Below are 23,999 nucleotides of genomic sequence, written 5' to 3'. Positions count from 1 at the left end.
TGCTGCAGCCCCTCCTCTGGAGCCACCACTGAGTAACATCAAGGGCTTAGAGAGGGTGGCTTCGGTGGAATGCTAGCTCGTGGAGCTGAGGAGGAGAGAAGGTGCACTGACGGCCCCCACTACTCCCCCTTTTGCTGTGTCTGCCTAATGACAGGAACTGGGACAAGCAGGTGGGAGGGAGTGGCGTGCAGTGGTGTCTGCATACAGACAAAGACCCTGGTCACCACCCTGTTGGAGACAGATGCGAGAGGTCCTCCTGCACCTCTAGAGTCTGTCAGGGGAGTGCAGAGAGCCCTGCATTACCCAGAAGTGCAAATACCAGGTGCACCTACAGACCCTGGCAATGAGTATGCAATTCGCCTGGAAATGAGCAGGTAACCTCCACCCTGGTAACAAGCATGTAACCCCTGGCAATGAGCATGTAACTCCTAGCAAAGAGCATATAGATAAACAACACTTCAGGGGGTATAATGTGTAAAAAAGCAGTATTAATGGGGACATTATGATGTCAGTGGCATTATGGTGTGCGGTATAATATGTAATAGGGATTACAATGTGTGGTATAAATATGTAATAAGCATTATGGTGTGTGGCATAATATGTAATAAAGATTATGATGTTTGGCATAACTTGTAATACAATTTATGTTGTGTGGCATACTATGTAATAGACATTACAGTGTGTGGCATAATATGCAATAAGCATGACGGTGTGTGGTATAATGTGTGATAGGCATAACAGTGTGTGTGGTATAATGTGTAATAGGCATTACAGTGTGTGGCATAAAACGTAAGAGGTATTACAGTATGTGGCATAATATGTACAAGGCATTATGGTGTGTTGCCTAATATTTAATATTTATTTTGCATAATTTCTAATAGGCGTTACGGTGTGCGGTATGAAGTGTCATAGGCATTATGGTGTGGGGCACAATGTGTAATTACAGTGTGTGGCACAATGTGTAATGGGCGTTACGGTGTGTGGCATAATGTGTAATTGGAATTATGGTGTATGGCATAATGTGTTAGGGGCAGGACAGCCCAGCCATCAGGACAGGCCTGCGGGGACTCCAGTCCTGGGCCCAGACAGAAAGGAGGCCCAGGACTGGAGTCTATGAAGTATAATTTGTCATAAACAAAGATCCCATTTCCATTGAAGCAGTGCAGAGGTTGAGTTGTGCGGCCAGTGCTTCAGAAAACAGAGGTCTCCCCAGGCAGACCAGGGGTTCAACAAGAGGAAAGGGGGCCTTGCATGCTTTATCAGTCCCGGGCCCCACAATTTCTATTGTCAGCCTGTTTAGGGGCATTACTATAATAAGAAAAAATTACTGGCAGTGGGGGGTGCTGAAACATACCCTTGCTCCGGGCACCATGTCACCTAGCTGCACCTCTGAGTATATGTTCCACACACAAACACAATAATCCTGCACCACCAAACTTTTTTTATTAGTGTTTGCACTTAGTTGTTGAAATACAGGAGGACCCTACACACATTTTTAACTGGAAATTATACAACCAGGACCGACTTTAAAGATCCAAAGTCTATTACATTGGCCAAGTTTTGGGGAACTCATACCTTTTAATGTTCAAAAAAGGTGTGATTTTGTCCCACACATAAAACTTGCACCCTATTATACTGTATTTTGACTCTGGTTCGTTACACAAATATAATCCCCCGCGTTACGCAACTATTTGATTTTGCAAATATGAGCTAGAAGTTAACAACTGCATGAGACATGAGAGGTGATTTGTCATCGTTGCCTGAACTGGATCTAATGTTTATGAGAATATTAATTCCCCAGGATGTTAAAAGTTCAAAGTGAAGGATCTCCTGTCTTCTGTTTGTGCGCTGAATAGTGCAAATGCAAAACTAATTGCTAATATGTTTTAGAGTAATTAGCACCAATTAGCATCTAATTAGTGTTTTGGTTTCACAGGGATGGCGTGGGTTAATGGCCTTAACTGCACTCCAAATTATTGCAGATACTTTCCCTGCGTAGACTGCATACATAAGGCGCTATTTAGTCACTGATGGCCAGTTCTGCCTTGTGCTGCTCTAGGAACACAGCATCATCAGAATTTTGAGAACCAGGGCCGGACCATGAGCCTGGTGCTGGTTTCAGAAATTCCGGGGATACCCTATTCAGTTTGAACCCTGAATATCTAAAACCAGGATCAGCTCTTTGAGCCCAGGGCCTTTTTTTAAAATTATTATTTATTTAATTATTCTTTTTTTTTGCACATGGAAGCCTGCATTAATCTGACTGATATGTGCAGGCTCCAGCCAAATACGCCTGTAAAATGAGCAGTATTTTCCAGGGTTATTTTCAGATCCTAAATGTATGTTACATACGGCTGGTTAATACATTTGGAATCAATATTCGTATGAATGGTGATTGCTAATATGTTTTAGAGTAATTAGCACCAATTAGCATCTAATTATTAAAAAATTCTGGCACCCCCTTGTAAAATAACACACTTGTAAAATATATGGACCAGACAACACAGCTTGCTTACAAAGAATGAACAGTATCTGCGCAGCTTTAAACTGTAAGTTCGGTGTGTGAGGAACGCATCCCGAAATGTAGCAGACAACAGAATTGAGCAGCAGGCACCACACCGCCCTGCTCATACAGGTTTTCCCCTGTATGCTAGGTGTGGACTCTTCTTAATGGGCCAGTGAACAGCGTGCTGTCTCCAGCATCTGGTGTCTCTCTACAGCATGCACATGGAAGGAGGAGCGGCATGCACAGAGGAAGGGGGAGCGGCGGCCACAATGGGAAGGGCGGCAGGCAGGCTGCTGCAACTCACACAGGACTCCTGCCTCAGCTCCTTGAGAGCACCTTGACCCTGCGCCTCGGTGGTGCTGGCTCCCCCCTGCCATCGCTAGGGATGCGGAGCCCTAGGTACCCACCCACAGTAAATGAACACTGGGGTAATCGACTAAGATTGAATGGGTCCGAATGCACGTATTTATAACCATTTGATGTCACATATGAGTGGTAAATTAGCATCCTTCTGGCGTAGATCGCATCAGCTTCGTTCCAGTAGCATCCAGGGTTGTGAAAAAAAAACGAATACCGGACTCCAGAGGACGAGGGAGCTGCAAGTGTGTTGACACTTGTTGACACTTGCAGTCCCTCCCTGAGAATGACATCACCGGAACTACACACAGCCAGGAGTGGGCTCTAGCGGAGCTCTGTGATTGATAGGCTCTGCGCGGCTACATTGAAGCCCATGGCCGCTCGTTGTTGGAGAGGGAAGGCCGGGGGCAGTGGCAGCACTAGGCCATGGGAGCCACACAGTGTTTTATGGGTGTCCCAATGAAAACGCTGGGTGTTCCCATGGGTACGCGGGCCGATGCCTGCCGGGGGCTGTGTATGATCCATATTCTGCCCCTATAGCTCTCCATTTCTCCTCACAATTTAGGGTTAGTCTTTGGGTTATGTTGGCAGTGTCCCCTCCATTTTACCAGGGCCTGGTCAACCTATTGGCGCCCCTGTGTCTAGATAGATGGACAGTCAACAGGTCAACACGAAAACGTTGTCATGCACTAGGTAGACATTGAAAAAAGTTGACTTGCAAAAATTGTCAGTGCTTGTCAGTCAACCGGGTTCTCTCTACATAACCAATGAAAGTTTGGTTGATCCGAGCTAGAGTTTTTTTTACTAGCCTGGTTTTGCTTCTTCTTTCCCACTCTTCCTTGAAGTATACGGGTCCCAACACATAAAAGATTTAAAAGAGCAAAACAATTTACCCGTCTTTGAAATATCTCTCCGTAAATAACCGGAGGAGATCAGTCAGCCATTAGAGTAGGAATGATTTGTGCAAGTTGTTCCTGTTCCTTTATTCTGCGTAGTCCTTTTGCATCTAGATTTGCAAACTCTTTACTTTTTGCCAGCGCCGCATTGCATTATTAATGCAAATCCCTTAAATCTGACATAAACGTGTTTTCTCCGGGCAGCAAAGTGAAAACGACCCAAATGTAATAATCTCAGCAACTCTGGCTCTCTTGACTGCGTGATTAATGGTGCTGTCCATTGCACTATTTATGCTTCTATCATACAGCAAGAAGACAGAGGCCTCACCTGAAGAGCTGACAATTTAATTATTTATTCAAGGCAAAATGTGAGGCTCCTTTTGTGGTAACGTACTGGAAGCTGGATAGTATTGTTCTAAGGTATTCTTGTAGTGTTCTTTTCCTACAGGGACGTGAGATGGCTTCACGGAGATTCTGTTTCTCCCAGCACTGCGTGTCTGTGTGTCAGGACCTCCTAGTAGGGACAATGTCTCGCATAACCTAAAGGTGCCTTTCAGGCCGGTCGCAGGTGCCCAGGAGAATCAGTTTGAACTGGAGGTCCTGAACCTGGTTCTGTACCTTTCTAACCTCATCTGTGCATTGAATGTCAGATGTTCTCTGCTAATGTGCACACGTATAGCCATTCTAGCCATAAATACGTTCTTTATATATTGCATAGAGACTTATGTTTTCCCTCTGTATAGGATTTAAACATTTATTAGCTGAGCATTTCTCCCTTTTTTACTTGTTATCCAGACCAGACTCTGGACCTGATTCAGATTAACTTAGTAAGCAGTGAAAATCGTCCCCCCAGAATCCATCAAGAAGTGTCAGTTGGCAAAATCCACTGCTTCGTAAATATAGCACTTAAGGTGCCCATACACTAGTAAGATTTATCTTCAGATCTGTCTGGTTGGAACAAAAACATGGTTATGGATGAGTGACAGTTTGTCAGTTTTCCAGCATTTCCAAGCAAATGGTCAGCTGTCATTCATAACCAGGTTTTTGTTCCAACCAGACAGATCAGAAGACAAATCTGCATGTGTATGGCCACCTTAACTCTATCCTTATCTTTTTGTACGTGGAGAAAATAACTGTTACAAAAGAGAGACGTGGTTGGTCTTACAAACACTATGACCATGTATAGTAAAGCTACAGTAAGATGTTTTTAGGGTATATTTATAATAATCCACATTTCAGAATGCATAATATGTTTGCAGGTAATCACAATGTGGGTGGTGCAAAACATTGCATGCTTTTACACTGCTTAAGGTGCTGCAAGAGAGTTTCCAAGACAGCCCTATCCCCAAGGGCAGCTGCTATGGGGCCCAGAGCTGAAGGGGGCCATCTTTACTGCCTAAGTTGGGTTACATAAATTTATCACCATCAGTTGGTAAATAGGGGGCCCTTACAAACTTTTGCTATGGGGCCTATGACTATCTAGTTACACCCCTGTCTATCCCAGTACAGTGATAGCTATCGTTATCCCTTTGTTTCTGGGTACGGGTTGGGCCAGTGTTAGGCGCATACGTGGCTGTCTGGTAGTACTTACGTCTGAATGGTTTAGAAGGGAGGTATCCCTCTACAGTAATAATTGCAATAGAAAAGCCAGTATACTTCAATGTTTAATGCCATCAGATGGTGATAGCATCTGGGGCCAATACTTTCGATTCCAGGGCTTGATAACGTTCATAATTAAGCAGTCCCTATGGAACCTGTGGGCTACAATAGAAAACTTTGCAGTACTATAGAATCTTATTGGGTACACTAGAAACCTATGGGCCACTTGTACAAAGGCAAAAGAGAATATCCATGACCATGATATCTACAGCGGTTCTATTTTTTCTTACATCCAGAAGACACTTAGTATTTGCATGTAACACACACACACACACAAACCAACTGATACTCCAGATTGTGGCTTTCTAGACCACAGAGTGTCAATTATATATATATATATATATACTGTATATATATATATATATAGAGATCCAGGTGGACCGGCACTCCCTTTGCACTGGAAGCTTTCACCGGTGCCCCACAGCTTCAGGTAAGCATGTTCACAAGGTAAGTAGGTGCGGCACTCAGCTTTCTCATCCAAATAAAGAAATGACGACACGACACGTCGACTTGGTCCTGTCGTCATTTCTTTATTTGGATGAGAAAGCTGAGTGCCGCACCTACTTACCATATATATACATATATATATATATATATATATATATATATATATATTTATGACTGAAGAAGCATAGCTTGGCTCTAACATAGACATGTTCAGAGAGGGCACGTCAGCGCAACTGCGGGCTAAGCAGTGTTAGACGTAAGCATGTATACTGTGTATCTTTTGCATTAAGTAAAGGGCTAGTTAATTGGGCATTGATGACTTGTAGCAATCCAAGCCTACATATAGAGGTGACCGCACCACAAGAGATGTACTGCTCCACAATCAGGCAATTATATGCATTTTATGACCTACACATACCTTGCAGAAGCACAAACTCACAGTTATTTTCTGGATTCCAGACGGCTAACAGACAGTTAATAAGTCAACACAAAACGTTAGACAGAGTTAGACATACATTAGTTAGACATTGACAATAGTTAGACATGCATTAGTTAGACACTGAAAAAAGTTAGAAAAGCATTAGTTAGACATTGATAAAAATAAGACATGCATTACTTAGACATTGACAAAAGTTAGACCAGCATTACTTAGACATTGACAACAGTTAGACATGCATTAGTTAGACATTGAAAAAAATAGACAAACATTAGTTAGACATTGACAAAAGTTAGACATGCATTAGTTAGACATTGACAAAAATTAGACAAACATTAGACATTGACAAAAGTTAGACATGCATTAGTTAGACATTGACAAAAGTTAGACATGCATTAGTTAAACATTGTCAAAAGTAAGACATGCATTATTTAGACATTGACAAAAGTTAGACTTGCATTAAACATGCATTAGTTAGACACTGAAAAAAGTTAGAAAAGCATTAGTTAGACATTGATAAAAATAAGACATGCATTAGTTAGATATTGACAAAAGTTAGACCAGCATTACTTAGACATTGACAACAGTTAGACATGCATTAGTTAGACATTGAAAAAAATAGACAAACATTAGTTAGACATTGACAAAAGTTAGACATGCATTAGTTAGACATTGACAAAAATCAGACAAGCATTAAACATTGACAAAATTTAGACATGCATTAGTTAAACATTGACAAAAGTTAGACATGCATAAGACATGCATTATTTACACATTGACAAAAGTTAGACATGCATTAGTTAGACATTGACAAAAGTCAGACAAACATTAGTTAAACATTGACAATAGCTAGACATGCATTAGATAGACATTGACAACAGCTAGACATGCATTCGTTAGACATTGACAACAGTTAGACATGCATTAGTTAAACATTAACAAAAGTTAGACATGCATTAGTTACACATTGACAAACGATAGACATGGATCAGTTAGACATGCCAATGCAATCAATATCCCGACAACCGACTTTTTTTAAACCGACTTGTTCATACCTTACCCTTCCAGTGATCATAGAGTGCAAATATAATAGCATGCCAAGTACAGAGGGGCAACGTTCCCAAAGCATGGCCATAGTCCAGCGTGCCATGGGAGGGGACACGGAACAATTATACAGATCTACAGATCTTTGTAAGATGACTGGGTGAAAGGATGCTACAACGACTTCTAGAAGTCATCTTGTGCCTGTACCACTTACAGTTTAGGCCAGTGGTTCCCAAACTGTGCGCCTAGGCTCCCTGGGGTGCCTCGGAACACTTGCAGGGGTGCCTCAGGTTGGTGGTTCAGAACCAATTCAAATTATTTATGGCCAATGAAACAGGCAAAATCAGTGCTTGGGGCTTCGAATTATAAAATTTGTGGGGAAATAGAAGTGAATCGTGTTCTTCACCACATAACTGGACCTAAGGATGACATTTAGGCACAACTTATTTCATTTTTTTTTTAGTCTTGGTAACAAACTTTGGCCTAGGGGTGCCCTGAAAAATATTATGATACTCTAGGGTGCCGTGATTCAAAAAAGTTTCGCAACCACGTTGTCACACAGGCGTCTTTTATGGTACTGTATAACCGTATTAAAATCGTGTCTGTGTGCAGGGAGCAAAAACAGTTCTCTTCTCTGTGAACAGATTCATCATTACTGCACACCAAAGTGACAAGTGAGTGAGCAGCGAGCGAGCGGTGTCTGTTACATTAGATAAACCTTTTTAAGTTAATCGGCATTACAGTGTTGGCAACTTAAGTGAATGAAACCATGACAGCGAGACTGAACCACAGACAAATACGAGCGCCAGGAAAAAGTCATTGTAATAAACGAGAGATGGAAACAAAACGTATCCGCTGTTCTTTTCAGCTATGGCAGCGTGACATGAAGTAATGATACATAGGAGACTCTCTGTGTTGTCTAATTGGGTCTAGTATTCACTGTAGTATGGGAAAGCTGGATTCATATGAATATAACGGAGACCTGTTGTCCACAATAGTCATTGTTCATATGTTGGGCCTTATTCAGACCTGCTTGCTGGGCTGCGTGTGTTTGTTGCCCAGTGAGCAGGTTAATGCTGCCCAGGGGAACGCATGCCTCCCCGCCGCCTGAGCCCCTGTGCAGTGCATGGGTACACATTTCTCCTCCTCTCCCCCCGGTGCTCACAGCTGCCGTGTGACCCAGGAGTCACTCGGCAGCTGCTGGGTTTTAAGCGAGATCAAGGTGGTGGTTGATGCAAGGAGCCCACCCTGAGCCGGCAAAGGAACGCTTGCATTCACACAGCCACACCTAGTGTTTCTATGGGTGTGCCCAGCGTTTTTGTGGGCAGCCCATGGAAAAAAATTGTATCATCTCGATTAGATTACCTTGGTCTCCCAGCAAAAGAACTGCACCGATTACAGCTTATACAAAAGACAGCTGCCAGGCTATTACCCAACCAGTGCCATTCTCTACCCCCTTCACTGGCTGCCCATAAAATAGCAAATCATTTTTCAAGATCAACTTACTGAGTATCAAAGCCCTACATGACCAAGGCCCAAGGTCCCTGAAGCAGCTTCTGATTCCATACTGTCCCACCCGATTACTGCGATCTGTAGATGAAGGACTTTAAGCAGTACCTAGGTTCTCCCGTAATTCATCTGGGGGTCAAGCCCTTAGCCATGCAGCTCCGACTTTATGGAACTCACGGTACTTGTGGATTATCACGGCTCCCACGATGGGCATCGTATGCGAAAAAATCGCATCGCATCGCATGCGATCGCATCGCATGCGATCGCATACGATTTTGCACTGAAAAGCATCCAAATGCATTGGAATTAGTATTAAACATGTTCAATGGCCCCCAAATGGCATTTTTGAGGCTGTACCACCCCCACTATCAACGCGAACCCGAAGCGTGGCGAGCGCAGCGAGCCCGCGAGGGGCGGCGGTACGCGTCCTACGACCTTTTCATACCCCCACTATCCACGTCGGCATGGAGTTGAGAATAGAAAGTGTGGCTAGCGCAGCGAGCCACCGAGCCCCGCGAGGGGACGCGGATACCTTCACAGGTATACACGTCCCCTCACGGACTTCACAGGTGTCCGTGTCCCCGCGCAGGGCTCGCTGCGCTCGCCACGCTTCGGGCTCGGTGGCTCGCTGCGCTAGCCACACTTTCTATTCTCAACTCCACGCCGACGTGGATAGTGGGGGTATGAAAAGGTCGTAGGACGCGTACCGCCCCCCTCGCGGGCTCGCTGCGCTCGACAACGCTTCGGGTTCGCGTTGATAGTGGGGGTGGTACAGCCTCAAAAATGCCATTTGGGGGCCATTGAACATGTTTAATACTAATTCCAATGCATTTGGATGCTTTTCAGTGCAAAATCGTATGCGATCGCTTGCGATCAAATCGCATGCGATCAAATCACATGCGATGCAATTGCATACGATTTTGTAAAGAAACGGCAAAAATCGGTAAAAATCGCATCGCATCGCATGCCATCGCATGCCACTATATATGGCATGCAATGGCATGCGATAGGAGCCGTGATACTCCACAAGTACCGAACTCACTTCCCCGCACAGTTCCCCAGGCCCCCACTCTAGAATTCTTCAAAAACAGACTCAAAACTTTCCTGTTTACTCAGGCATTTCCTTCATTCCCTTAAGTATTGTTTCTGAAAAGCTTTTCTGTACTTTATTGTTCCTGTACTGTATTACATTCATTCTTTCTGTAAAGTGCCTTAGGTCCTATTTGGAGAAAGAGCGCTATATAAATAAAATTATTATTATTACACAAGTTCTCTAAATCAGGCCCTTTGCCCTGTGCGCTAGCTGATGTGTACTGTACATACGAGCTTGTTCCTGTACAGTAAATGGAGACAGAGCAGGAACACAATCCTGACAGTTCACTGGATATCTGATGGATTTTAGGACCAGGGAAGAATATTTATCTCAGACCTATGTGAAGAGTGGCAGCCGTTTCTGCAGCTTCAGTGGCAAGAATAATAAAAGTTACAGAAGTAACAGAACACCAACAGCACAACTGACCCATTTAAATTTCTCCAACGTTTTTCCAACCGTGTGCTGTTTTGCATATGTTTGACGTGTGTGCAAGGCAATACCCCTGCTCGGCTGATGTGCTGTGCTGCAGAGTGTGACGATACGCAGTCTCATGAATATACAGCAGCATTCACACAGATATAGATTGGACTGTCTGTTTGTGTTTTTATGATATGGCAAATTGTGTGATATATGATCCAACCAGCCCTGGATGTATAATGTCAGACTAAATCCTGCGATATAGGCCCATACATCACCCAAATGCCAGGTCGTTCCTTGCATGCATGATTAAGATGCAACACACATGGTTAATGAGTTTGTGTTTGCAATAATAAGAGTCTGCTCCATCTTCTGATTACAGCAGGAACAAGGGACGTCATTCATTTAGGGCTGGTATAAAAGATTTTTTGTTGTGATTTTTTTTTCTAAATGTAATTATAATGTATTGTAAAGTTTATAAATAAAACTATAGAAATGCAATAATAATGAAGCACTGAATTTCTGAGAGCAAAAACAAGTGGAACCAGAACGATTATGGGACTGATTCTGAATTGGACCCAAGCGCAGACGTCCTATCGCTGTTTTGCATCTGAATCAGGCGCAAAGCTCCATAAGACCCTGACCAAATTATTGGTTTGGTTCTCTGATGACGCATAGCTACCTATTTCCCTCCCCTCTACTCACTGATTACTATACACAGGTCACACTAATATCACACACCTGATACACACTGATCACTATACACAGGTCACACTAATATCACACACCTGATACACACTGATCACTATACACAGGTCACACTATTATCACACACCTGTTACGCACTGATCACTATACACAGTTCACACTAATATTACACACCTGGTACACACTAATCACTATGCACAGGTCGCACTAATATCACACACCTGTTACGCACTAATCACTATACACAGGTCACACTGATATCACATACGTGATACACACTGATTATTTTACACAAGTCACACTACTGTACTTTAGTCTACTAAGCCCGCCCCCAGACTCCTGTGAAACTAGCCAATGGGAGTATGGGGGTGGGCTTAGAAGGGGAGTGAAGCCAATTGCTGAGTCCTGGGTGCCTCAAGGGTGATTCAGACAATGGGTCCACATGTATTGGGCTTTTTGCTGTGACAATATTTTTGCCACTTCGACTTTGTGCTTTTCGGCCTTTTGGGACCCAGTTGATCTAAATACTAGTCACAGCAGGTTCTGGCATTGGTGGGCTGTCCTCGGAGACAGGTCTGTATGCAGTGCCATAATATGGGTCCAGTGACCTGGAAATCCAACCAGAGCGAGCATGGTTGGTCCCAGGGCTTTAAAGCAGTGTAAGCTGGGACATTTGCCTGGCTCCTGCTTACCGCATGGGGAGATCTGGGGGTGGGGCCAGTGACATCAGAGGACAGAGCTGGAGTCTCCACTGCTGATGAGGCTCCTGACACTGGCCCTTATTCAGATCTGATTGTAGTACAAATGTGTTCTCAAAATGGGCAAAACCACATTGCACTGCAGGTGGAGCAAATGTAACTTGTATAGAGAGAGTTAGATTTGTGTGAGTTATTTTGTTGCTGTGCAGGGTAAATACTGTCTGCTTTATTTTTACAATGCAATTTCGATTTCAGTTTCAACACACCCCACCCAAATTTAACTCTCTCTGCACGTGTTACATCTGCCCCACCTGCAGTGCACATCTTAAGAACACATTTTTACTGCGATCAGATCCGAATAAGGGCCACTACCTGTGTGCAGTGACAGTGGGTCGGAGCCGAGGTGAAAAAGGGGTAATTCCCAGAAGTGACCTGATTTTGAACTGTGTTCCAAATCTAGGGTCAGACCCAGAACTTAGGTGGAAAGTTGTAGTTGTACTGCATGCCTGTACAGTATAATCTAACTGACGGAATTACTAATTAAGATACCTGTACCTAAGCATACAGTAGATTTCCACAAAGCCTGGACTTTTGGGGTGCTGTGAGGGCCGCGTTTGGGAACAAATGCCTTAACCATTTTCATTTTGCCATTTACAAAGTCAGTAAGCTAATCAATGAACTAGTGAAAGCAATTAGAAGCACAGCAAGATGAGAATCGACGCAATTTGAATGTACTCAGTAAAGCAATATTAGATACCCGTTTTAATGATCAGTCCAATGTTATTGATTAATCTATTGAAACAGATCTAGGCTCCACCTTCTATTATCGGCCAATAGTTATCGTTGACGCAACATGCCCCTGTTTATGGTAGCACTACAGCAATAGAATAAAACAAAAACCTTTAACCGTTCATACACCAGGAAGACACGGATCCCGTGAAGTGTGCTGCCATATCTGTGTTAACCTCTTCTAAAGACCTTGCATAGGATAGGAGCAGCTTGGCGTAATTAGAAGCTTCGGGATAGCTGGTCTGGTTGATAGCTGCCCAATCTCTCTCTCTCTCTCTCTCTCTCTCTCTCTGTCTCATGATTTATTGAGTCCGTTTGCAAATCCTGCCTCTTCGTAAAGGGAAATAGAGTGTGATAAGGAATTCAGTGGTTGCTGACTACCTGAGACCTGCTTGCAGGTCACACAGAAGGGCAATACACTGAAGCGGACGCCTTATTGATCAGTGCCCCAGGGGTTGACAAGTGAATAAAGGAATAATGGAAAGATGGAGTTAAATGCACCATTCAATGTGTTTTGCAAAAGGAAAACATCATCTACTAATGCCATCGTTTTAAGGTCTGATGCAACAAACTGAGAGCACTCACCCATATATCTCTTTCTGCTTAACCTATTCTTAACCTCCTCACTGTTTTATTGGCTTCCAATAAATTACACTTGACTATTTTTATTCTGTTATGTTATAATAACGCACAGAAAATGTCTGTAATGAATAACTATAGTATATTTATACGGTATTGCTTACAGTATATTAAAGAGCGCTGGAGTCTTTGGTGTTACAGAGCAGAGTGACGCTCATTGAGGCAGTTATGAAACATACAGATTTCTAGGTGCCTGAACTAATGTATTTTGTATAGCTTGGGTCCCATATGACGTTGGTACAGTTCTCACAATGTATTTGTATGACACCTGCAGGGCCTTAACAAAACTTGTTCTATTGTATCCCTTTAATTGTCAGCTATCATTGTGCTTGATTACTAAAGCATACTTGCCTACTCTCCCAGAACGGCTGGGAGACTCCTGAAACCAGGTGGCGCTCCCGTTTCCTCCAGAAAGGTCGAACCTGCCACACCCCCCCCCCCCCCCCACATATTTTGATAATTTCCTATACAACCATATAGAAAAGCGGTTCTCAAACTGGGGTACTTATAAAAAATAGTATTGGTAATGTAACAAGATGTCTCCCGACGGTCTAAGAAGTCTTCCATTGCCACGGAGACTAATCACTTCCGGTTCCGTATGTGGCATCATCAGCGCACCCTCCTGCTTTTGCCTGACCAGCAATCCACTGGGAGCTACCCACGCTGCCCTCAGACATCAGCGATCATCTGCCCCATGGTGAGGCGGGTGGAGAAGGCAGCAACATTAATCCTACAGGTGTTAGCGGGAACCCGGAGACAGTACACAGCCAGCGGCCAGACACAGAGGGACCGGATTCCTGACTGCACACTACTCCTCCGCTACTCCTTAATCTAAGGACACATAAGGATACTCATATCGCTCACTTCCACTCCACTTGTAAGTAATGTGGATATTTAAAATTGAGAGGAGGGGGTAATCATAGATGAAAAGCCTAATCAAGGGGTACGGGTGGAGTTAAAAAGGTTGAGAACTGCTGATATAGAAGGATGTTAATGTGCAAAATTAAAATTATCAACACTTTTCAAAGGTGTCAGATGGCTCATTTGTACTTTTTAAAAAACAAAACAAAAAAAAACTCAAATTTTGTTTAATTACAAAGGAATTTAAAAAGCCCCGGAGCCATATTTTTTTACTCCAAAAATGAAACTGAATTATTTGCCCAGTTAAACTAAATGAAAACTTTCATATGCCTAGTGAGTCATTAGAGGGGAGGTGTCCAATGCGTTCTGACATTTGAGCTTTAGAATAAAGATTTTCTATCTCACTTTCTCTTGCCTTCAGTGAGCTATGTATGGAAAAATGTGAGTTTACTCTGGTTCAGTGCAAGTTTCCAAATTGATAGCATAATGAATCCGCAATGAAAATTTGCGGAGAAATTATGATGGATTAACGCTGAGCTAGATAAATCTCCCCACTAAATGAGGTTAAACCAGGTATAATTTATGCAGAGGATAAAGAAGGGATGGCATCGAGATCCAGCCAGCAGCATCCTGATGCTCAGGATCCCAACAATCAGGTGGTCATTTTCTAATACACCTTTTACACCAAAATCCCTGGTCGGAACCTGGTCTTTGAACACGGGAGTTTCCAGGGTTGGACCCAGCTTCATACCCCATTTGCACAGCACTTTGACCCAGGTCGGACCCGGGTCTGCCCCTTTTACACTGAATCTGGGTAAGCCCGGTATGTAGGGTATATATCCCTGAAAAAATTGAGTCACTGGAGTAGGAGGCACATTACGCATGCTCCTCTCTTAAGCTCTTGGTCCTGCTACCAGCCGTCAGCGCTGCTTCCTATTACCAGATAGGGCTGTGGCAAGTCCACCTGTGGAGCATCAGGTAGCAAGGTTGCCCGGAGCCCCTGTGCACTGTCCACACATGGCCATGTCCTTCCTGCCACTGCAACACACTGTGGAACACATGGCGCTGACTTACGGAAAGGTGTCCAGTGCTTCTGGTATCCTTTCAGCACTACCTGGATGTCCCAACCTGGGTTGGGACCGTTTACACCGCCCACTACCCAGGTCCAACCAGTGTTCCAGCCTGGTCAGGACCTGGATAGAATTCCAGTGTAAATGGAACTGGGTTGGGCCCTTTTACACCAACACTGACCTGGGTCCAACCTGGGTCCATCCTGGGTTTTTGCCTTGGTATAAAAGGGGTATAACCCTCCCCCTATCCCCTAACCCTACCGCCCTCTACCTACAGCCAAACCCTAACTGCTTCCCCACCTAAAGCCTATCCCTAAACATGAGTTACAATACTCGTTTCATATGATAAATGAGGCTACAGCTAATCAGCCCCTAACTGTCATGTGTTTCATAAATGACAGTTGTGAGCTGATTGATATTTACTGCATCATATGCAAGGAGTTTAAAAAACTCATTGCGTATGATTACTCTTAAAAAAAAATCAACACCTTTTTTTTTCACAGCACCAAAAACAAAATTATACTGTATCACAGGTCAAAGAAGTTCACATTTCCTGAAAAAAAAAAAAAAAAACAGCTCCCAGGGGTAAACCAATTTAATTTAACTGTGCATAAATGTTTGTAACATTATCAATAAAATTATCAGTGATTTTAGTCAATTTGGCAACGAGTATGCGTACTGTGACCCTTACACATGCGCTGTCGATTCGATAAGCGAACGGCTCGTGTATTCGCAAAAACAGCAACCATCTCCGAATCGGGCCCTAAATTCATTAGCCGCAACAATATGTTAAAGTAGATACGTTTGCATCTTTAGCATACAGGTGTCTTAAAATGAAATGCTTCGAGACTGGACTCACGCACTCCCCAGTTTCGATGTAATATCGTACACCTGATCACTAGGGAGTCATGTAACTCTGCTGGTCACGCAACAGTTAACCCATATTCCTCTCCCGTACTCTTCGGGAAAGCTAAACTCACCGGAATCTTCAGCATTTTGTATTTCACACTCAGATGCTTCAAGTAGTTGCACCAGATCTGCCGCTAATTGCTTATTCATGCCCGCCAGTCTCAGCAGGACCTTATAAGACGCCTCAGCTTCTCAACACGCAGACAGTATGCCAATAGAAAATTAATTTTTAAAGCTCTCTCGCCAAGTTGTGTGAAAAGGAATTCAAAATAAGGAGATTTCATTATGAGTAATGTGTCAGCCTGCATTATCCGATGCTTTGCAGGAGATAAAAGGCAACACGGAGGGCTCGAAAGGTGCCGAAATTTCCATATTTGTTTTAAATTGTTATTATTGCTGCTCAGTGCAATGACACAATTGTGGGGACACGGACAGTGTTTAACTACCTATTGCCCATCACTATTATGTAACAGCTGTACAGAAAGGATTTGGCAAGTGTTACTATAAGCATTGAACGAGCTGTTTTTCAACACAGATGACTTTAAAGAAAAAGTCAAACTAAATAAATGCATAAATGCAATGGTATTATTCACTTTTTGGTATTTTTTCACTTTTTATTTTTTACATCAGGAACCAAATGGATTAATTCGGGAATTTGTACCGGTGATGAACACGAGACACCTGGGAAAATGGGAAATAGGAAAATTTTAATGTTTTTACGGTGATCGTATTTGATCTACCCCAACTTTGCACATCTGAAAAAATAATAAATATTTGGCCATTGAAATTTTGCTGTTGTCTCATCAATACACTGTGCGCATAAGCGAGGTCCCCAGCCTTGCCGGTTGTTTGCAAGATGATTGACAGCTGGCCGGCGTTTGTGGGTGGCACCCCAGCGGTTTCTGGGAGTGCGCCGGATCCAATAGGACATACTTTATAACATCAGCGCATTCAAATTCTGCTAATCGATTACTTATTATTAAGCTTTGGTCGTCCCTGCGAATACTTTTTTAAATACATTTCCAGCATTGGTCTATATATTTTCACCTAGTATAGCCAAAATATGATACCCATTGCACTGGAAAATATATATATTATTGATTTTTTTTCTATTTTAATTTATAAATTTGGTACTTGTTTCCTAGCACGGCCACAAATCTTGTCCATCGGGGGTAATTTTAGTGGCCTGCGACGCGACCGACGCGATGCCCCCGATTTTTCCATTGAAATGCATTGAAAACAGTGAAAAATCGGGTCGGTCGCGTTGTGTGCGCCTAAAAATGCTTAAATGGTCCACCCGCGATGGCCGCGATTTCCCCATAGGGAACAATGTTAAATGCCTCAATTTAGCCGCGATGCCCCCGATTTCCCATAGGAAACAATGTTAAATGGGTCAATTTACCCAAATCATCATAGGGAAGCATGGTAAATGGGCCAGAAAGCCCAAAAAACACCCCTGACCAGTGAAATGTCCCCCCAAAAGTAGTTCACGCCACCCCGCGATGAACGTGAACTAGAAGCGTGGCGAGCGCAGCGAGTCCGCGAGGGGCGGCGGTACGCGTCCTCCGTCCTTTTCATACCCCTACTATCCACTAGGGCGTGGAGTGAGAATAGAATAGTGTGGCGAGCGCAGCGAGCCACCGAGCCTGAAGCGTGGCGAGGGGACTCGGATACCTTCACAGTTAAACGCGTCCCTTCGCAGGCTTCACAGGTATCCGTGTCCCCTCGCGGGGCTCGCTGCGCTCGCCACGCTTCGGGCTCGGTGGCTCGCTGCGCTCGCCACACTATTCTATTCTCACTCCACGCCCTAGTGGATAGTAGGGGTATGAAAAAGTCGGAGGACGCGTACCGCTGCCCCTCGCGGGCTCGCTGCGCTCGCCACGCTTCGGGTTCACGTTGATCACGTGGTGGCGTAAACTACTTTTGGGGGGACATTTCAATGTTCAGGGGTGTTTTTGGCCCATTTACCATTGTTCCTATGATAATTTGGGTAAATTGAGCCATTTCACATTGTTTCCTATGGGAAATCGTGGTCATCGCGGGTAAATTGAGGCATTTAACATTGTTCTCTATGGGGAAATCGCGGGCATCGCGTCTGGCCCATCGCACCAGATTTTTTTGCGCATGCGATGCCCGCGATGGCCCCGATTTTACCCCCGATGACCGCGTTTATGATCGTTGTGGCCGTGCTAGGAAACAAGTACCATAAATTTTTTTTGCTATTTACTATTCTATGTGTATTTTGTGTCGATAAGTGTGTTTTTTATTTTACGTGGCCACCTGAGATATATATATATATATATATATATATATATATATATATTTAATGTGATTTCATTTTAAAATAAATATTCATTGCTAATTCCACATGGTATGATATTTTGGGGGGTATGCAATCCGGGTCACGACTTTTGGTCCGTCCAGACAGCCGTGACCCTGGCCCATTTTCGGGCTGCTCGACAGAAAATCTGCAGGAGGAATTCAATGTTCCGTCTGCCTATCGTCGAAAAGGGGGCGTGGCTGTGAAGAAATGGTCATGGATCGTCGAGATTGACTATCCCCCTTTGTGTTTGCGCATGTGCGCACCTGAATATAATTTGCACATGACTTTTTCTCTTAACTTTTTGTGTTTTCAATTTGGGATCTGCTCTTTGAGAGTTTCGCAAATTGCTTCTAGTTGTGTCAACACTGACACGCCATATAGTCCAGGGGCGCCGATTTATATTTTTTCCAGTGGGTGCTCCCACCCCACAAAATCCAGAGAACAACCCCCCCCCACACACACACACACACACACACTACCACCCCAACCCCACGCTCCCCCCCCCCCCCCTGTGGACTTACCCGTCGGGGAACCTGGATCCAGTGAGGTCCCAGCAGCGGATATGCCGTCAGCAGCAGGGTCCCTGCGGAAGATGGGAACTAGCAGCGGTATTAATACCGCTGCAGGGACCACTGCTGATGACAGTGTATCCACTGCTGGGACCCCGCTGCCGTGGCCCGTGCCGTGGGTGCTCCACACTTTCCGTGGGTGCTCGGGCCCCGGAGCACCCACGGTTTTGGCGCCTATGATATAGTCAGCTGCTCCAAGTTTATTTATCTTTTTTCTTTTACTGTATTCGACTTAATTAATTATTTAGGAAAAATAAGTATTATATATTTTTGCAAAATACAGCGCCTGAACATTCAGCATTTTTGTACTTGCTAGGCAGAGGAAAACAGCCAGATACTCGAGGATATGCATTAGTGTCACCAAAGGTCAATGGAACACATCCCTGTCCTACTGTGGTGCTCTAACAAGATGGTGCCACGCATGCGCGGAAGATCAATGGCCATCTTGGTAAAGGTGCAGGTGCTTCACTTTCAGTTGGTGCATAATGAAGAAAGCACAGTGGCGCACTCCATCTTTTCACACCTATCAGTGTCAGCAGGACATTTACAAACAGCCTATCACAAGTCCCTGCCGTCTTAAGTCCTGCCTCCCAGGGATCAACCATCACACAAGTCAGACACAACTCACACCAGTCAGAGATTGCACAAGGCCAGTGCCGATCCTAACCAAGGTACTCTAGGTAAGATTTAGACTGGTGCCTCTAGCACTGCTGCCAATTCCGCCTCAGTCCCAGAACCCCTCTCCCAGCACATTACCCAGCAGCACAATATAATAAATAGGGGCAGAAAGGCGAATGTTCTTGCTGGGAAGGGGTGTGACCACACAATAGCATTAAAACATACAGATGGAGCCGCTCTCATCTGAGTGGCTCCTGGAGCGCCAAGCGCCATCCACCCTCATCCCCATCCACCGAACAGGGCGTGCACACATTGGAGACGCTTGGCCGCCACTCGCCCGCTGGCTCGCCACCTGCCAGATACCAGCGGATGGCGCGCTGGCGGAAACAAAGAGGTTGGCCCCAACTGTATTGTGACACACTGTTGTGGACCCTTATTCACATTAAATCACACGAAAGTGTCCTTTATTCAAGTTATGTCACACAGTAACGCCCATTATTCCCATTACATGACATACATGGGGGAATTTACTAATATGGGAGTTTTATTTCAGATATGATATTGCTATGGACAACCAATCAGATCTATCTATCTATTATCTTCTCAAAGGTGCTAAATAATATAAGAACTAGATTCTGATTGGTTGCCCATAGCAACATGCCGTGTGAAATAGAACTCCCATCTTAGTAAAATCCCCCCACAGTGTTCCTTATTAATGTTATGCCACACAGAAGTACATCTTTACCTTATACATGGTATACCTGTCTTAGTCCAGTCTCTGCCCGCTATCAAGAGGTGAGCTGGCCCTAGGCTTGGAATGCATTCCCCTAGGTATTCCAAAGTCCTGGTCATTTGCCTAGAGCCATCTCTGCATAGGTAATATTGACAGCTTTCCATCATGGCTAACTCAGTCTTTTCCCATGATCCACCTCTCTCTATGTCCAGGAACCTACAGTACCCCTGAAAACCAAAGCATTGGCACAGGAATCAAGTTCACAAAACATTTGGATCCTTGAACAGGTAAAAATTGTAATTTATAAGTTTAAATAAAAAAAAAACAAAGCTCAGAGCATATAATATTCTTAATTTTTTTTAAACAAAAAATATAATGTTCCTATGTTGCCCATAGCATGCTATATACATGGTGACATATGGGATTATTATGTATGAGGAAGGGAACAAAGAAACCTGTACTGAAGGTCAAAGCATAAACAGGTGGCTACAGATGACAGATGAAAACGGAAGAAAGGGCAAACAGACGGCGTGGCAGCGAGGATAATAATAACTGTATTTACATAAGTTGTTATGGAAAGATGAGTTCCGATGGATTGTTCCAGCCAAGAGAATCTGGGTCAAAGTGATGTTGGTTTCAAGGATTAGTGTAATAACCAATAGGTCAAATTTAGCACTTCATCATCTTCTAAGTGGTTATCGTAAAGCTCTATGAACATCTACAGTGTCAAGGTTAAACAAGTCTGGCAAAATATTGAAAAAAAAATTAAAAAAGATTTTTTTTTTTAAAAGTCAGTAATTGATGTTTTACCTAAGTGTAAATGCCTGTGTTAGCCACCATTAAAAACACAGTTAAGTTAGGATAAATCCTGGTTTTTATACCAAAGCTGTTTGTGTGACATATTTAGGATAAGAGCTTTGCTAGGGCTGTAGACACCAAATCTTCACAGATGGCAGTGCCTGCATCAATCCTTACTTAACGTAAGCAGATTGTAAATACAGGACGGGGGTAAAAGACAGCCACTTTGTCAGCAGTCGTGGCAGCGGGACAATTCTGCAGCAGTAAGCTTGATGCGAAGCAAGTGGATTCCTGCAGCAGATGGCCCCGGCAATACTAAATAATGGTTGACCGTCGCAGATCTGAGTGTCAAGTATTTATCTTATTAAAATAAAAGCTTCCCACATGTTGTATGTGATTGGGGTATGATCAATCCTGTTCTAGAGACGGGAATTATTTCATTTTATCACTGCAGAGTAAAAACAGAATTGACTTGTAATGTTGGGGAAAAAAATATATGGTGCTGTACTCCCGTATATATAGCTGTTTTCACACTTATAGAAGTTTTGGTGTGTTTTCCCACCTGAACTCTTACAGTACCACAATTAAATTATACAGGCCTCTCTGTCTCTGTAACACATAAGCCATTTTTAAGACATAATGGGGGAATTTACTAAGAATCCGATAATTCGTATTCTTAATACTAATGAATACGACTGGCATCGCCGTCGTATGTCAATTACGAATTTGTATTCTGAAAGGAAATTTACAAAGCAGTTGTATTTGACTGCTTCGTACTTCCGATGGCGTATGGATAAATACAAATTAGTATTTTAAAATACAAATTCGTATTGGCAGCCGGATCTGTGCAGGCTTCAGTGTAAAAATGTTTTTTTGCAGAAAATGCCGTGCCCCTTCCCCCCCCCCCACCCCAGCCATAACCAACCCCAGATTCAAAGAAAAAAAGTCAGGGAACAAACTGAGTAGGGGTTCCTTCCCTGTATTTTTATATATATATATAGATCCCTCTCCTGTACAGGCTACTGTGTGATTATTGAGGGCTTTACACCTTCTCTGGGTGGCTTACAGTAACCCCACCAAGTTCTGAAAAAAATGCCATTTTGGAACTTAATGGATGTCCCTAACACTTCATTTTTATAAAACGTAGGTAAAAATGTTAATTTTCTTCTGCTTTTCTATACATTAGGATATGAATACATCTAGGTAAAAATCACATCCAGGTAAAAATCAACATATTTTTTTAATTTCTGTTGAAACAGCCCTAAATATACTGTACATAACATATTTCAGCATTTCAGTCACCAAAAGGTGTTTCCGCTGGACAAACTGACTTTATATTCCCCAATCATGCAATGCTTATTTAATTAAAAATATTCAATTCATTATTTAATTAATCTTTGGTAAATTCATCTTGATTATTTAATTAATCTTTAGTAATTTCATCTCGAGTAAATACGCCACAGTGCCTGGAAATAAGTGAGATTCTATCATGATTGTAGCCTAATCCCAGAAGGATCCCTTATCTATCCTGTATTATCTAAATGTATTTAGTAAAAGGTCTTTTTCAAAAAATCACTGTATGCAAGCAAACAATGGCCCTCATTCTGGTTGACACGGTAAGCTGCGATGTCACATGACCTAGCACTCTGCATTCCGCCCAAACTTTCATGGGAATGCCCAGCATTTTCATGGGGACGCCCATGAAGTGCTGGGCATTCCCATGGGTGTGACCCAAGTTCGCCCACCCACGCCCCCTGGCCGCATTGTTTCGTGCGAACAGCTTGGCGACTATGCAAGTCGCCGAGTCCATTCGCCCAGGGACCCTGCACATGTGCATAAATCATACGCATAGGCAGTAATAAAAAAACATCGGTCCCCTGTGTGAACGCTTGGGGGACTGAATAAACCAGAATGACCCCCAATGTCCTTTAATGAATTTAACAGACAGGGGCCTGATTTCTATCATCTTACTCTGATTATGTATTTCCTATTTATTGCCCATTTAAGTGCCCCACAGATTCCAAAAGATTGCTAAAATGAATTTGAAATTAAATTTTAAAAGAATTATAGTGTGGAATTAGATTGTTTACAGTAACTGATTAAATAAGTTTGTGGTTGCATTTTTGGATGAAACAGGGATCGTGGAGATACACTCTTGAACAAAATTTTAATGCGTGCTTGATGGGTAACAGTAAGTGTGGAATGTATTTTGGTTAGAATGGGTACGTTTGCAAAAATAAAATGCCAGCTCAAGTTTTCTCCATTTTTGACCACCATGCCCCTGGCATGAACTTTTTTATTTAATGATAAATGACAGTTTCATAGACTCATGTGATGAACCCTCAGGCCACACATGACCCCGCTACTGAGCTTACTAGCTAATTGCCTTGAAATGCCTCTAATTATTTATTTTATATTTTTAATAAAGGCTTTATTGGATTCAGACATAAAATAACCCCAGCGTGTGTGTGTGTGTCTATGTGTGTATGCAACAGCATTAACATATTAGGCAATTTTGTATGTAGCCTAAGCACGAGTAAACTTAGCACTGCCAGGTGGCTGCACAGGCTGCAGAGAGCGTCTACAGGGTGCACTGGTAGCCATGGCGATCGACCATCAATTAATCATAAGGGACACCGAGCATAGCTCCACCCTGACACCCATGGAGCCACGCCTCCATGTTCTGATTGGCCCATGGGCCAGTCAAATAAAATAGATCACCATCAATAGTCAAAATCATCGATAATCATCCATTAGATATTATGCTGCCATCCATGACTGTTTGTACTATCATTGTTGATGTCAACCATCAATGGCAACCATCCCTATGCACTGGGCAATGCTGTAATTCCTGGTGCCTGCAGCTCTGCCTCCTCATCATGACATTATGATGTCACATGTTCAAAGGGCAAAGTTTCAG

This window comes from Crinia signifera, chromosome 7, assembly GCF_055691185.1.
Source record: "Crinia signifera chromosome 7, ASM5569118v1, whole genome shotgun sequence".
NCBI classification, from domain to species: domain Eukaryota; kingdom Metazoa; phylum Chordata; class Amphibia; order Anura; family Myobatrachidae; genus Crinia; species Crinia signifera.
This window is presented reverse-complemented; position numbering follows the sequence as displayed.